We start from the raw sequence: 18,037 nt of genomic DNA on the forward strand, positions 1-18,037 counted from the left end.
TCCTCCGGAACCGAGGTAGTCCCTCCCTCCTCCTCCCACCGCGCCCTCCTCCCTCCTCCTTCGGCTGCCCCCTCCTTCCTCCTCCTCTGGCCACCCCCTCCTCCCTCCTCCCTCCTCTTCCGGCCAAGCCCTCCGCCGGCAGCCCTCCTCCCACCGCCCCGCTCCCCCTCCTCCTCTCTCCTCCCTCCTTCCCTCCCTCCTCCGATCCCACCGCCCTCCCCCCTCCTCCGCCCTCCCCCTCCTACTGTTCTTGTATAATATAGTTTTCTACTGTTTTTTTAGTAAGTGTTTAATAGAATTAGTAAGAAAATTAATAGAACTAGTTGAACTAGTTTATTTTTAGTAAGAACTAGTTTATTTTTATTTATAGTAAGTGATTAGTTGAACTAGTTGAATTAATAGAACTAGTTTATTTTTAGTAAGAGAATTAATAGAACTAGTTTATTTTTAGGTGTATTTAACAGAATTCTAGGTTGATTCGTTTTGAAGTGGACATGTCATATTTTGAACATGTCACATTTGTTGTTATTTTTTTAGTTAAAGCATTTATTCCCGCATCTACATCGACAATGCCTATCCCGCATCCTCGTGGTCGACTCGGTGGAGGAGGCCTGCTTGATCAGAGGGTCCATGTCCGGGACTGGGCTCCGCCGGGCTGGTACTGGGAGGTCCTACCTTCCACGGGGCGCAACTTGGTGAGGAGCCAGCCCGTCGTTGACCCGAACCTTCTTTGGTGGCGGTCGCGTGGGCCATTGACGATGGGGAGGCTTGCGTCCCCCGCGGAGGTGATACGTCACCGTGTCAGCGAGGAGGACGAGCACGTCCGTCGCTACATGGTTGCGTTGGAGGGCAGGTTCAATAATACCTGGCAGGTTCTTCAGGGAGATCACTGGAGCTATGATCCTGTGATGGTTCCTTCTCTTTGGGTGTCCACCGCTAGCGCCGATACCCGTCGTTCCCTAGGGTTGTAACTGTATTAGTGAGGTTATATGTATGATACTATTCGAGATGTATTAGTGATAATATTCGACGATGTACGAACACAAGAGATGATTTAGTTTTGCTTATTGAATGCATGCTAATTTGAATACTAATTTATTTTATGATTTAGTTTTGCTTATTGAATGCTCAAATTGGAGAACTACTCCTATTTTGAATGCTCAAATTGGAGAGCGCTATATATGCAAGGCGTATGCATTTGATTAGTTGATAGTTTATAGGGTTTCACTAAGTCCTAAGATGAGGATAATAATGTTTTTATTTATATTTCGTTTTTGCAGCCAAATCTCCATGTCGTCGCCGCTGTCGTCCCCGTCACCGACCCCCTCCGACCTCGAGGTGAGACCAGCCAAATCTCCAAGTCAATATGAGTCCTATAAGATATTTTGAAATGTTTTTGTTCATATTTCCAACCATTGAAATGTAATGACCATCAAGTTTGAATGCAATGACCATCAAGTTTGAATGCAAATAGGATATGTGCTTGCCCAAGTGGCCATGTTTGCAGGTAGCACCTCCGAGTGGCCTATGTTTTACCGGAGTGTTGATTAATTTCCGTTCCGGCAAATTTTAGGCGCTCGATATGTCCTTTTTTTAGCAAAGGTCATGTCGGATTTTTCCGTGAATTTTGGCTTGACTTGTGCTACAATATGTAGGAAATATCGAGTGGCCTGGATTTCCAAGAAAGATATTTAAACGACATTTCGGGTTGACTTTAAGTCTGTCGAGGCTCCATACATGACAATCAAAAAATGAGTGAGGGAGAAATTCTGCACCATATATGAGAGAGGAAGAATCCCGACTGTTGTTGTGGGGGTCGTTCTCCTTCTTCTCCTTGTGCTAGACCTTTGTTATGCACTAGGGGAAGGAGGAGTAACGACCATCATCGACGGTCAAAAAATCAGTGAGGGAGTGTGTCCACCATATATGAGAGAAGAAGAATGTCGACTGTTGTCGTGGGGGTCGCTTCTCCTTCGTTCCCGTGTGCTAGACATTTTGGTTTAATGCACTCGGGACGAAGGGAGGAGCGACCATCACCAACGGTTGAATATATACACCACGTGAGCTGAGAGTTTTCAAAAAAAGACTCGGCGGACCGATAGTCAACCCGTGCTGAATAATTATGATCTAATTTAGTTTTTGTAGTACATAGACTGAATTTTGGAAGTTTAATCTTTGAATTATGAACATAGGAAATTTCGTCGGACGACGAAAGTCTCGCGGAGTGCTCCTGGTGCGGCGACGACGGGGGTTTCGGCGACAGGCCTCACTTGGTAGAAGTTCGGCGCTTCAGCATTACGATCCAGGAGACCTTCGATGTTGAAATGGTACGCAACGACGCAAAGTGTTTTTTTTCGTAATTAAGCTCGACTTCTTCTTGTCGAACGTGTAATTTTTGTCTTTTACAATTCGAATAGCTTATCCCATGCCATGCAAGACGCCATGTCTTGGAGAGGATGGATTTTGAAGATCATGAAAATATGGAAACAAAGATAGTTCACCCAAGGACCCATCATGGTTTTGATTTTGATGTAAATCTATACAATTCTGAGAGCGTATCCAATTTTGGTTGCCCGAATTGGGAAGCACTTTGCAAGGCAAATGATTTCCATGAGGGTATGCTTGTCACCATGGATCTTGGTGATCCTGACATCGAGGAAGACAATATGGACATTTGGGTCCTTGTTGATACGCTTCCAATTCTACCGCTATGTGAGTTTTTCAAACATAGTTATTATGTAATTTATATTGTTTATTTCAAAATAGTTGACAGCTTATTTCCATTGATAGCTTATTTTCATTCTTCAAAGAATGTGTGGAAGATGGTAGACAGAACCTACTACACCAAAGGCAAGGAATTAACTTATCAGGAGAAAAATCATCTGATCTCATTTATTAATGATCTTGAGAATTACAATATCTATTATCAAACTCCTGCACATTATGGTCAATACGTGCCACTAGTGAACATGTTGAGCAACGTTAACATCCATGGAGATGGCATGGTAAGATTTTTTACTATTACGACATCCGTGCATCTTTTGCATAAATTCTTCTAAAACTAAACTACATTGCTAACTACGAAGTTATTACTATGTTTTTCAACAGAAAATCCCGAAGGATTGTGTGCCTTATCTGATGTTTCCGAAAGGTCGCCTTGATGTTATGAGCTTACGGCCAGGTCATCCTACACATCACAACTATTCATACCAGATTTCTAAAACCGATGAAGACTTGACAACCAAAGATTGGAAACAATGTATGGTCAGTCATAGGAAGGTACTTGGAAGCAACATTGTGCGACGTGCAAGAATTGGAGACAGGATAATCTCCATTCTCCATAATGGAGAGCCAGGGCCTATCTTGTTTTATGCTATTTTACCTAAGAGAGTGTAGTAAGTCCTATTAGAGAGGAGTAGGTCCTAGGTATAATGTGTTATTATGTGATACAATGTGTAAGAGTTGATGATGATGATGAGTAGGAGTTGTGATTATGACTAGTGACCAACTTGCTATATGATGTCTCATTGACGAAAATGATGATCATGAGGAGTTTTTATATGACAATGACGTATTATGATGATAAGTTGTTAATGATATGATGATGACGATGATGATGAGTTATTATGTTCAAGTGCATGGATCCAAAGTGACCATTGGTCACTTTGGATCCATGCACTTGAAACTAATCCACAGTTCTTTCACCCAATGATGTAATAACTCATTCTGATGTAAAAACAATCTCTAAACTGCTACTGTTTGGAAACTTGTATAATGGCGTATGAATACGACATAAAACAAAAAAGAAATACGTAACAATAGTAGTAGCGCGGGTAGAGAGGCGCGCTGCTAGTAACTACCAGTAGCGCTCTCTACCAAAAGCGCTACTGCTAAGCAGGTATAGCAGTAGCGTGGGCAAACACATGCTACTGATACACTTTAGCTGTAGCACCGTATCAGTAGCGCGCCACCCCACGCTACTGCTATACCTAAAACCGGCGCTAGTGCTAGCCTTTTCCCTAGTAGTGTTACGGTGCTCAATCCCGGTGACAGATGGGTACATGACACGTATGTATCGTTGCTATTAAGAATAACAAGATGGGGTTTATTCCTACATGAATAGATCTTGTCTACATCATGTCATTGTTCTTATTGCATTACTCTGTTTTTCCATGAACTTAATACACTAGATGCATGCTGGATAGCGGTCGATGTGTGGAGTAATAGTAGTAGATGCAGGCAGGAGTCGGTCTACTAATCTTGGATGTGATGCCTATATAATGATCATTGCCTGGATATCGTCATAATTATTTGAAGTTCTATCAATTGCCCAACAGTAATTTCTTTACCCGCCATATGCTATTTTTCTCGAGAGAAGTCACTAGTGAAATTTATGCTCCACGGGTCTCTTCTTTATCATATTTACCTTCGAGATCTATTTTTATTTTATTTTATTTTCAGATCTATTAATCCAAAAACCCAAAAATACCTTGCTGCAATTTTTTGTTATTGATTTTATTTCGCGTTTCCGCGAGATCTATTTATCCAATCTACTACAAATTTATCTATCTTTTTACCCGGGAGGGATTGACAACCCCTCTTACACGTCGGGTTGCAAGTATTTGTTCTTTGTGTGCAGGTACCGTTTACATAGTGTTGCGTGGTTCTCCTACTGGTTCGATAACCTTGGTCTCATCACTGGGGGAAATACCTACCATAGTTGTGCTGCATCATCGCTTCCTCTTTGGGGAAATACCGATGTAGTTCAAGCTGCATCACCCCTCCCTCCCCCCGGCGGTGCAACCTTGCCTGCCGCTAGTGCTTCAGTTGGGCGCGGGCCTATGGCCGGTTGCGGGGGTGCATGCAGCCTGCTCGTGCAAGTGTCCCCCCTCCTCCGGCGGCTCTTCCTCTCCCATGATTCAAGGTAACGGCTCTCGCGCAGCGGTGGCGAGGTTCCAGTGGTAATGGCAGGTGTGGGGCGCCTCGCGATGGGTTCTTTGTCATGCTGCTCCGGCCCCGGCGGCCTCGACCCCACGTTCTCCGGTGTTAAGGCTTGCCGGCGTTTCCTCTGGGCGGCTTCGGCCTCAGCGCCAGGAGTTGCGTCCCTTCTAGCTAGCCTGGTTCGCCGATGTTCCGACGGCCATGGCCACGACAGCTCGGATCTGCGTCTCTCCAGTCCTAGCTTGCAGGCGTTGCCGGTCGCCGTCGCCTGCCCCGTGCGGTGGTCTTTGCCTCGCCGCTGGCCTTACCCTGTACACCCTAAGGCCTCCCCTTTGGCCCGATCCTTTGTTCATGGGTTCGGAGGCAGTGCCACCCTCCGTCGGTAGGTGCAGCCCCACTAATCCAACCAGAGCTGGCTTCCTCATCCTCGACTCCATCATCAGCGGCTATGGGATTGCTCAGCCTCAGGCAGGGAGAAACCCCTGCTCGGCTTGCGCGTGCTGGCAGCGGTGGCACCTACGGGTGTCGTTTTCCTTCTTGGAGGCGCTGCCACGACCTTGAGCTATGCCCCTCTTCGAGCTCAGGGGAAACCCTAGGTCTGGCTCCTCCGGACCGGATGGCGACGGCGTCTCGGTGTTGTCTTTCTTCATCAAGGCGCTATCTTGCTCGCTCGCGGTGTCCCCGGTGTTGACCTTGGGGATGTGTTTTGCCGCTCTTAGTTTTGGCTTGGTTAGGTTTTAGCTGTGTTGTCTCTCCTGTTCGGGCTGAGCACCCCTTGTACCTCTGCTCCGGGTACCATGTTCACGCTTGTCTGCGTTCGTGTCATGTGTTGTACCACTCACTATCCTTCTTCTTTTCCTTCTATCAATGAAATGGTACGCAAGCTTTGCGTATTTGCGGAAAAAAGAACATTGGTGAGCTTAAGATGAAACTAGACTGAACATATAACTGACTATAAATGACTGAAACTGATTGACACTACTACTACAAATGTCATAACTCCATAGAAGACTGATTCACAAACATGAGGATTTTTATTACTTACCAAGCGTAATTCAAACTGAAACGAATCAGCAGACAATCAATAGCCGAGCGTTGCTACCAATAAGCCTAGTTTGTAGCCAAAATTAGTGATGAACTAATGAAAAGCAACAACAATAATCAGTGCTCATGTGAACGAAATCACCTAACATTATTGACTGAAATATGCAAGCAAAACCAGGAACCCCCCGGGAAAGAATTGATTTCCATGGATGAAAAAGAATCATATAGCGACTGAATCCGGCACTGGAGCTACTAAACGAGGCCGGGATGTGTTTCTACATTGGTAAATCGATGGGCACCGAGGGCTGGGAGATTGGATGATTTGCCACACTTTACTTGGTGATTAGATGATTTGCCCCACTTTAGTTAGGATTAGATGATTTGCCCCAATTTTGTTTTATCTTTTGATCATTTGCCCTAATCCGTATTCTAATGAATTCTTAATTATTTTAATTCAAAGAATCAACATGGAATGACCTTCATTCCCCTATGCCAGTTTTGCAATTTGTCCACCTAACCTTCTCCCTACATGGTTCGACCGAGCCAATCCAGTTCACCCCAGCAAACCAATCGAGTCGTCTCATCGCTGTGTTCATTCTCACACTAGTAGAAAACTGACCATTAGTTCGGAGCATTAGTCTCGGCTGGGTTTGGGCCCGAGACTAATGTGAGCATTAGTCCTGGTTCCAGCGGCTAGGAGCGGATGGGGGCACATACACCTCTAGTTCTGGTTCAAATGGGACCTCTAGTCCCGGTTGGTGATACCAACCGGGACTAAAGGGGTGGTGGCAGGCTGGGGCCCCTGCGAGCAACTTTAGTCCTAGTTGGTGACACCAACCGGGACTAAAGATATCCTATATGAAGGTGCTTCGTCCAGCCCGAGGCCAAACTTTCTCTCCTCTCTGTTTCCTTCCCCAAGCTCGAGTTCATTCTCCATTTTTGCCAAGATTTGTCAAGATTGGAGGCACCCCATATATCCAAGAGTTCAAAAAGGTTAGCAACTTCATCCTTTCATCTCTCATTGCTAGTTTAGCTCATTTCATGCTCTATAAGTATAGAAATTTGTGGGTTTTAGTTTGGGAGTAATTATGTGGGAGTTTATTTTATTTGTATGCAATTTGAGCTCAAATTAACTTCCTAGTTTGCATATATGTAGGTGTGGTTTACTTAGTGCCTTCCCATCCCCGTCCTCACGCCCGTTGATCGCCTGCGCCGTCCCGTCGCCGACACCAACTTGGTGATCCCCGTGTTCTTATCCTTTTTGTAAAAAAAATCTTAGTTGAATGATTTAGATAGTTACTTGTATAATTTTCATACTTGTATGATTGTTTGTTATATATGTGCCATGGTTTTGATATCCGTCCCCGCTGGCCCTCGTCTGGTTTATGATTCGAATGTGGTATATTATGTTGTATAACTATTTGTTTCATTTTGTGTTTATGACAATTATGCCCACCAAGTTGACATAGATATTTTTATCTATGAGGTATGTGAACCGAAAATTGCAACCGACCCTCTTGTCGAGAAGTTAAATTTAGTTGAAAAAGAAAACGATTGTTTGAAAGAAAAATTGAAACGAATTGAAGAAGAGAAGATGAAATTGGAGTTGTATGTTGTCAATGTCGTCGATGATCACAAGATCAAGATGGATGCAATGTGCTTGAAGATTAGAATGATTAGAAAATATGCTATTAATAAAGAGGCTTGTATCATTATGCTGTTGGATCAATTATTAGCTTACTTGGGATTTTGATCACATTTGTTGTTGCATTTAAATGCTTTAGCTAGATAGTTGTATGTTGTTTTATGAGAAGTATGTATGAACTTTATGTACGAAATTAGGACAACGTACGCAATTTGTATATCAATCATGTGTAAAAAAATCAGAATTTTATCACACTCCAGTGAATTTTAACAATTCTGCTCCTGGACGCAAAAGTTTCTGTTTTCTAGTAGGATCTAATCAACTATCACCCAAATTATCCCAAAGACTTTACTTGGCATAGACACCAACTGAAACATAAAAAGCACAATCATAACAGAAGTATAATTGCATATTTATTGAAGAACAGAAAGAAAAACAAAAATTCAAAGATAACTATTGGGTTGCCTCCTAACAAGCCCTATCATTTTACGCCCCTAGCTAGGCATAATGCATAGATTCAAGAATTGTCATCTTTCTTCATATTTTCTATAGATGTGTTTTTGTTAGGAGGTTTTTCAAATATAACTTGGACCATATTATCCATAGAAATTTTAGCATTATCAAGTTGTCCATCTGCATAACCCCTTTGATTACCGGCTACAATCCAAGAATATTGTTGATTGACATCATTGAAAACTTGTTGGATCATATCCAAAACAGAAACTTCCTTTTTCAGGTTCTCATCAAGGATGCGATCATTGCTAATCAAATGTCTTAATACATAATCACTATTGTAAAGGATCTCATCTATTACCTGTTTTTCATGGTTCATACCATAAAAATCAAAGATCTCTTTAACATCCCGCACTATGTAATCAAATTCTTTCATAATGACAAGGGTGTCTATCTTTTTAGCTCTAGGATCCTTTATAACAGGTAGCTCATAAAACAGTATTTGCAAGGTAGGATGAGTACGAATAAATCTTTTCTCAAGTTTAAGAACAAGTGCTGAAATAGCTTCCGCATAAGTTTTAGTTCTTTTAAGTATAGGAGCATCATCACAAGTCAAAGTTCCAACACAATTAAAGAATTCTTGGATGTCACATTTTCCTATAACATTCCCTTGTCCCAAAACAAAAGTTTTAGCATCTAGATTAGTAGAACGTCCAATTTTAGGAGTTCTACCATCATCTATTTCGGCCATACCAAAATTACTCATGATGATAGGTTCAAAGAAAGTGAAGAAGAAACAAGAAAAAGGCAAAGAATAATATTTTTTTTGATTTTTGCAAAAACTTTTTAGAAGTGGGGGAGATGAAAACGAGAGTCGAAAGGCAAACGAAGTAAATTGCAAGGAGATGAGAGTTTAGGCGTATGCACTTGATAGATGTTGATGATGTCTGCCCGGCAATGGCGCCAGAAATTCTTCCTGATTGCTTGTATCTGCATTGGTAATTCCCCGAAGAGGAGAGGATTGCAGCACATCAAAGGTAAGTATTTCCCTCAGTTATGAAACCAAGGTTATCAAGCCAGTAGGAGAACCAAGCAACACTATGTAAATAGCACCTGCACAAAAACACCAAATACTTGCAACCCAGCGCGTGAAGGGGTTGTCAATCCCTCAACGGTATTGAGATAGATTAAACTGTATGAGATTTGATGAATAGATCTAACTAAAATAAAAAATAAAATAAATAAAAGAAAATTGCAGCAAGGTATTTTTGGTTTTAATTAATATGATAGGAAATAGACCCGGGGGCCATAGTTTTCACTAGAGGCTTCTCTCAAGAAAATAACATACAATGGGTAAACAAATTACTGTTGGGCAATTGACAGAAAAGCAAATAATTATGACGATATCCAAGGTAATGAACATGTATATAGGCATCACATCCAAGACTAGTAGACCGAAACGATTCTACATCTACTACTATTACTTCACACATCGACGGCTATCCAGCATGCATCTAGTGTATTAAGTTCATGGAAAAACAGAGTAATGCATTAGGCAAATGACATGATGTAGACAAGATAAACTCACATATGAATAAACCCATCTTTTTAACCTTAATAGCAACGATACATCCGTGTTATGTGTCTTTCTGTCACTGAGATTGAGCACCGCAAGATCGAACCCATCACAAAACACCTCTTCCCGTGGCAAGATCAATCAATCTAGTTGGCCAAACCAAACCAGTAAATCGTAGAAGAAATATGAGGCTATAACAATCATGCATAAAGAGTTAAGCAAAGACTCAAATTATATTCATGGATAGAACTAATCATAAACTCACAATTCATCGGATCCCAACAAACAGACCACAAAAAAAGAGTTACATCAAATAGATCTCCATGAACATCGAGGAGAACATTGTATTGCAGATCAAAAAGAGAGAAGAATCCATCGAGCTACTAACTACGGAGCCGTAGGTCCGTGGTAAACTACTCATGCATCATCGAAGGGGCAACAAGGATGATGAAGAACCCCTCCGTGATCGTTGCCCCCTCCGGCAGAGTGCCGGAAAAGGCCTCTAGATTGGATCTCGTGGTTCTGAAACTTGCAGCGGCTGGAAAAGTGTTTCATCGAATCCCCTAGGGTTTTTAGGATTTTAGAGTATTTATAGAGGTGGAGGTAGGTCAAGAAGGTTCCTGTGGGCTCCACTACCCACCAGGGCGCGCTGGAGGCCCCTGGCACGCCCGGGTACCTAGTACGCCCCATGGGCCTCCTCTCATGTGCTCCCTTGGCTCCCAGGGTGTGTTCTAGCCAGAAAAAAATCTCCAAAAAAGTTCAGCGGGTTTGGACTTCGTTTGGTATTGATATTCTGCAAAGAAAAAAACAAGCAAAAAATAGCAACTAGCACTGGGCACTATGTCAATAAGTTAGTCCCAAAAAATGATGTAAAGTTGCTAGTAAATGTATATAAAACATCCAAGATTGATACTTTAATAGCATGGAACAATAAAAAATTATAGATACGTTGGGGACGTATCACTCTCATATGCATTATTGATGATCTAACAAAGAGCCCATATTACCTTGTCTTCTCCTTTAAATAAAATGATGTTTGCATATTCCATCTTAGTCCATGGCACACTTTCGCTATTATTATTTTCACATCATTCGGTCGTGCAAGTGAAAGGCAATAATGACGATGATTCGATGAAGTGATTGAGATGAAGAAAGGCTGGTATGAACTCCTCTTGTTTTCGTTTTTAGAAATATGTTTAGCTCATTGAGCTTGATTCAGTATCATTATGAGTAAACATGTTTGTGATGACAATTGGAGATTATAGTTGCTCATGCCATGCTTAAATATCTAGGATTGGATAATGATTTATCTTTAGTGTCAACATACATTAAAATGATTATGATGTAGTATGATAGTATGGTATTTCCTTCTGAATGATTCGAGTGGCTTGACTTGTCACATGTTCACGCATGTAGTTGATTCAAAACCAACATAGCCTCCATGATATTTGTGTTCATGGTGTTTGATATCCTACTCATGCTTGTATTCAATGTTAATTATTCTCAATGAATGTTTATGACCGTTTTTGCTCTCTAGCTGGTCGCTTCTCAATCTATTTGCTAGCCTTCGCCCGTACTAAGCGAGAATACTGCTTGTGCATCCAAATCCTTAAACCCAAAGTTGTTCCAGATGATTCCACTATATCTACCTATATGAGGTATTACCCTGCCGCTCCAAGTAAATTTGCATGTGCCACCTCTAAACATTCAAATAAACATCTGTTTTGTGTGCCCATACCGCTCATGAAGCGACGGGGCGGTCAGTATCGTCCATGCTAAGCAGGTTATTCTCATGATGAGTGTTTATTCATTGTCCTTACATGAGAGGGGCTGGTAATCGGGATGCCCAGTCCCATGATAAAATCGCAAAATAATGAAACAAACTCCCCTGAAAAGTTGTTGGTATGGAGGGCACCCGAGGATTCGGCTAGCCATGGCTTGTGTTTGTTGGCGGACAGGGAGTAAACTTTACTTTTTCCACTTGGGAACCACCGCTAATTTGTTTAGCATGGAAGATATTGAAAAGTCTCGGTCGTGACATTGACAGGAAAGGCATACCCCCCAAAATTATATTCATCTTTGTTTTGAAGCTTTGTCCTCTGGCACCTCTACAAATCCCTGCTTCCCTCTGCGAAGGGCCTATCCATTTTCTTTTATGCTATTTTACTTTTATTATTGAGTTACCGCCCTCTCATTTAAGCACTAGTTGGGGAGCACTATTGTCATTCTTATGCATTGAGTATAGTTAATGTTGAGTGTGACATGAGTGGATCTTTTGTACCTTGAATTACAATGTTTAGTCACTGCTTGAACTTCAGAGGTGCTCTGCATTTATGTTTTGCAGTCTCAAAAAGGGCTAGCGAGATACCATGTTATCATATAATATCATGATTGTTTGGACAAATTGTTGGCATCCGAGATATCTTATTATTGCTCGCTAGTTGGTTATGCCTTTGGTATGAGTAAATGTGAGACCTAAATGCTATCATCAATATGGTTAGTTCATAATCCTTGCTAAAAACTTGAACAATAGCTAAGTATATTTACAATAACAACAACAAAAAGAGTTTGTACAAGTTTTTCTTGCTCACCTTCAGTTTGTCAACTGAATTGCTTGAGGACAAGCAATGAGTTAAGCTTGGGGGAGCTAATATGTCCCAAAAGTATCTACTTTTCCAAACACTTTTGCTCTTGTTTTGGACTCTAATTTGCATGATTTGAATGGAACTAACCTGGATTGACGATGTTTTCAGCAGAATTGCCATGGTGTTGTTTTTGTGCAGAAATAAAAGTTCTCGGATTGAGCTAAAAATTTGCGAAGAATTATTTCAAAATATATAAAAAATACTGGCGAAGAGAAGTACCAGAGGGGCCAACAAGGCGCCCCAAGCCTGGGGGGCGCGCCTGGCAGGCTTGTGGGCCCCTGGCAGCTCCGCAACCCTAACTCCAACTCCATCAGTACCTATTCGCCAAGAAAAAAAATCAGAGAGAAGGAATCAATGCGTTTTATGATACAAAGCTACCGCCACCTCATGTTCTTCATCAGGAGAGCTGATTCGGAGTCCGTTCGGGGCTCCAGAGAGGGGAATTCGACGCTGTCGTCATCATAAACCTTCCTCCATCACCAATTTCATGATGCTCACCATTGGGAGTGAGTAATTCCTTCGTGGGCTTGCTGGACGGTGATGGGTTGGATGATATTTATCATGTAATCTAAGTTTTATTAGGGCTTGACCCTAGTATTCTATATGTTTTAAGATTGATGTTCCTACGACTTTGCTATGCTTAAAACTTGTGTAGGATCGAAAGTAGGTCTAGAGGGGGGGGTGATTAGACTACTTAACCAAATAAAAATCTAGCCTCTTCCCAATTTGAAGTCTTGGAAGATTTTAGCAACTTAGCACAAGTCAAGCAATCAACCAACACATGCAATTTTAAGAGTGTAGCAATAGAAAGTAAAACATTGCATATGAAGGTATAGGGAAGGGCTCTGGATGGCCATCGCGCCCGAGCCGTTCCCCGTCGTCGCCTCGCCGTACACGGCCGCCCGACCGCGCCCTGCGCCGTGCGTGATTGCCCCCGACGCCCCTCTGCACCCGTCGCCCCGCTCCCCCCCCCACGATGGCCCTGCCGCTGCTCCACCGGAGCTCCCCGCCGTTCGCCTCTGCTCTGCCCGCGCTGCTCCGCCGCCGCTCCGGTGGCTCGTCGGAGCCCCGCCTCCCCTGGCCCTGGCCGCCGGCGCTGGCGTGCGCCGTGCGCGCCCAACGCCCCTCGTCTCGCGCCCGTTCGGGCGCCCCGCCCCGTTGCCCGTTCGGGCCGTGCCCGATAACCCGCACCCGCATCGCCCCCCTCTGGGCCACTGCCAGGTGGGCCTTGCCCTACCTGAGCCACTGCCCACTGGGCCCGACCCCCTGGCCCAATGACAAACGGGCCCCATCGCCCCAGAACGGTTTTTAATAAAAATAAAAATAAAAATAAAAATAAAATAATAAATAAAATAAATTAATAATAATAATAAGAATAAATTAATTAATAAAATTTAATAAATAAATAAATAAAGAAAATAAAAGTTAAAAATAATTTTAATTAATTAACTAAATTAATTAAGTTAATTAATCCTGTTTAAATTAATTAAACAGTAATTATTTAGCTAAACACTAATTAACCTAAAAAGTGAATGACAGGTGGGTCCCACTGGACCCACATGTCAGTTTGACTTAGTCAACCCCTGTTGACTGCTGATGTCAGCATGACATCATGCTGATGCCATAAATCCATTTTCGAATTAATTTAAATGATTAATTAAATTCCAGAAATTAATAAAATCTTTAGAAAATCATATTTTTTAATCCGTAACTCGGATTAAAATATTTTCAACATGAAAGTTGCTCAGAACGACGAGACGAATCCGGATACGCAGTCCGTTCGTCCACCACACCTCCCTAACCTATCGAACTAGCAACTTTACCCCTCCGGTCCGTCTGTCCGAAAACGCGAAACATCGGGAATACTTCCCGGATGTTCCCCCCCTTCGCCGGTACCACGTACTGTCGCGTTAGGACACACCTAGCACCGCTCATTGTCATGTCACGCATCGTCATGCTTATGTTTGCATTGTATTTACTGTTTCTTCCCCCTCTTCTCTCCGGTAGACTACGAGACCGACACTGCTGCTGCCCAGTTCGACTACGGAGTCGACGACCCCTCCTACTTGCCAGAGCAACCAGGCAAGCCCCCACCCTTGATCACCAGATATCGCCTATTCTTCTCTATACTGCTTGCATTAGAGTAGTGTAGCATGTTACTGCTTTCCGTTAACCCTATCCTGATGCATAGCCTGTCATTGTTGCTACAGTTGTTACCCTTACCTGCTATCCTACTGCTTAGTATAGGATGCTAGTGTTCCATCAGTGGCCCTACACTCTTGTCCGTCTGCCATGCTATACTACTGGGCCGTGATCACTTCGGGAGGTGATCACGGGTATATACTATATACATTCTATACATGACACATGTGGTGACTAAAGTCGGGTCGGCTCGTGGAGTACCCGCAAGTGATGCTGATGAGGGGGGCTGAAAGGACAGGTGGCTCCACCCCGGTAGAGGTGGGCCTGGGTTCCTGACGGCCCCCGACTGTTACTTTGTGGCGGAGCGACAGGGCAGGTTGAGACCACCTAGGAGAGAGGTGGGCCTGGCCCTGGTCGGCGTTCGCGGATACTTAACACGCTTAACGAGATCTTGGTATTTGATCTGAGTCTGGCCATTTGGTCTATACGCACTAACCATCTACGCGGTAGTAGTTATGGGTATCCCGGCGTCGTGGTATCAGCCGAAGCCTTCGTGACGTCAGCGACTGAGTGGCGCGCGCCGTGTTGGACCGCTTTGACGTAACCGCCGTGATCGTGTGGGTTGCTAGGTCTGCTCGCGGCCGCGTTCGCAACGTGCAGGTGTGCATAGGGCGATGGGCCCAGACCCCTGCGCGCATAGGGTTAGACCGGCGTGCTGACCTCTCTGTTGTGCTTAGGTGGGGCTGCGACGCGTTGATCTTACGAGGCTGGGCATGACCCAGAAAAGTGTGTCCGGCCAAATGGGATCGAGCGTGTTGGGTTATGTGGTGCACCCCTGCAGGGAAGTTTATCTATTCGAATAGCCGTGTCCCTCGGTAAAAGGACGACCCGGAGTTGTACCTTGACCTTATGACAACTAGAACTGGATACTGAATAAAATACACCCTTCCAAGTGCCAGATACAACCCGGTGATCGCTCTCTAACAGGGCGACGAGGAGGGGATCGCCGGGTAGGATTATGCTATGCGATGCTACTTGGAGGACTTCAATCTACTCTCTTTTACATGCTGCAAGATGGAGATGGCCAGAAGCGTAGTCTTCGACAGGACTAGCTATCCCCCTCTTATTCTGGCATTCTGCAGTTCAGTCCACTGATATGGCCCTTTACACATATACCCATGCATATGTAGTGTAGCTCCTTGCTTGCGAGTACTTTGGATGAGTACTCACGGTTGCTTTTCTCCCTCTTTTCCCCTTTCTATACCTGATTGTCGCAACCAGATGCTGGAGTCCAGGAGCTAGAGATCCCGAGGATGATGCTACATGGAGTTCGGCTTCCAGGAGTAGTTAGGAGGATCCCAGGCAGGAGGCCTGCGCCTCGTTCGATCTGTATCCCAGTTTGTGCTAGCCTTCTTAAGGCAAACTTGTTTAACTTATGTCTGTACTCAGATATTGTTGCTTCCGCTGACTCGTCTGTGATTGAGCACTTGTATTCGAGCCCTCGAGGCCCCTGGCTTGTATTATGATGCTTGTATGACTTATTTATGTTTTAGAGTTGTGTTGTGATATCTTCCCGTGAGTCCCTGATCTTGATCGTACACATTTGCGTGCATGATTAGTGTACGGTCAAATCGGGGGCGTCACAATACATCATCATCATCATCATCATCTACTACTACTACTACAATATGAACAAAAAATCTATATATGTGAATAGGGCCTCGTGGCGATGGGGCGGGCGGCGGCGTTGGGACGGGCGCGCGGCGGCGCTGGGGCGCGGGGGGGGGGGGGGGGGGAGGGGGAGAGGAGCGGGAACGGCACGGTGAGGCTCACAGTGCAGGTGAGCGGCGGCAAGGTCGGGGCAGCGCGCTCGGCGTGCGCGACGACGAGGTCGGGGCAGGGCGCGTCGAGGTCGGGGCAGGGTGCGGCGAGGCCGGGGCAGGGCGACGACGACGACGGAGACGGCGGACGGGGGCGGCAGCCTGGCGGCGTCGATGTCGTCGGTGTCGTCGGGGCGGCAACTGCCAGATGAGAAGTGAAAATTTTCACAAGTCTTGCTTATATACACGAAGCATTGGTCCCGGTTCGTGGCACCAACCGGGACTAATGCCCCCCTTTAGTCCCGGTTGGTGCCACCAACCGGGACCAAAGGTCTCCCGGTTGGTGGCACCAACCGGGACTAAAAGGTTGGCATTGGAACCGGTTAGTGCCACGAACCGGAAACAAAGGGTGGCATTGGTCCCGGTTTGTGCCACCAACCGGGACCAATGTCCTGCGCCTGCCAAAGCCGCGGTGCGGTGGGATGTTTAGTCCCACCTCGCTAGCCGAGGAGCTGCCGCACCTGTTTATAAGCCCTGCCCCACCATCTCCATTGAACTCCTCTAAACTGCAGGCCTATGGGCCTAATCTCAGCCTGTGGGCCTGCTGGGCCTTCTGCGGACCTGAATCCTGGCCTATGGATGGGTTTGTAGTCGTATTCAGGCCGTGGTGGCCCAGTAGGTGGCATTTTTTATTTTTTCCCCTTTTTTTGTTTTCTTTTTTGCTTTATTTATTTTATTTTGTTTCTACTTACAACAAAATACTTACTGTTGCTATTTTATTTTATTTTGTTTCTACTTATTTATTAAATTTTATTTTGTTTCTACTTATTTATTAAATTTTATTTTGTTTCTACTTATTTATTTTATTTTGTCTACTTATTTATTTTATTTTGTTTCTACTTATTTATTTTATTTTGTTTCTACTTATTTATTTTATTTTCTTTTTGCTTATAATGTTTTGAACAGAAAATACTTTGATAATTTTAGTTGCATAAATTTTATATAATTTTAGTTTCAATAATACTAGAGGTTTATAAAAGCTTTTTAGTTGATTCCTTTTGCTATTAGAGTTTCATTAAAGTTTTCTAGTTCATTCTTTTTTCTATTAGAGTTTCATTAAAGTTTATTTTGTTTCTACTTATTTATCTTCTTTTCTTTTTTGCTTTTTTATTGATTTTATGAAAATTCTTTTTTGCTTATAATGTTTTGAACAAAAAATACTTTGATAATTTTAGTTGCATAAATTTTATATAATTTTAGTTTCAATAATACTAGAGGTTTATAAAAGCTTTTTAGTTGATTCCTTTAGTACCGGTTCTAAGGCTCTTACAAAGGCATTTCATTTAGTACCGGTTCTAAGGCTGTTACATCAGCTATTTTTAACCCTTTCTGACTTCATTTATTCTTTTTCAGGCATTCACTCATATTTTTGAGCTAAATGATCATGAAATTGAAAAGCACTACAAATGATCTCTGAAAAGGTTGAAAGTTGGCATGGTATCATCATTTTACCCACATAGCATGTGCTAAGAAGTTGAGAGGGTTACGGCAAAAACTGGATGCACTTCGTGTACAAAACGGACAATCTCTTTCGAAGTATCAGGGTTTCGGACGAAAACTCATCTGTTACAAAGGTATTTCATTTTTTTAACTTATTTGAACTCCAGACTCTTTGTGTGTTCAAAATGCACCATTCAAGCCACATCAGCAATTTTCAACCCTTTCGGACTTCATTTGTTCTTTTTCAGGCATTCACTCATATTTTTTGAGC

This window comes from Aegilops tauschii, unplaced genomic scaffold, assembly GCF_002575655.3.
Source record: "Aegilops tauschii subsp. strangulata cultivar AL8/78 unplaced genomic scaffold, Aet v6.0 ptg000802l_obj, whole genome shotgun sequence".
Taxonomy (NCBI): Eukaryota; Viridiplantae; Streptophyta; class Magnoliopsida; order Poales; family Poaceae; genus Aegilops; species Aegilops tauschii.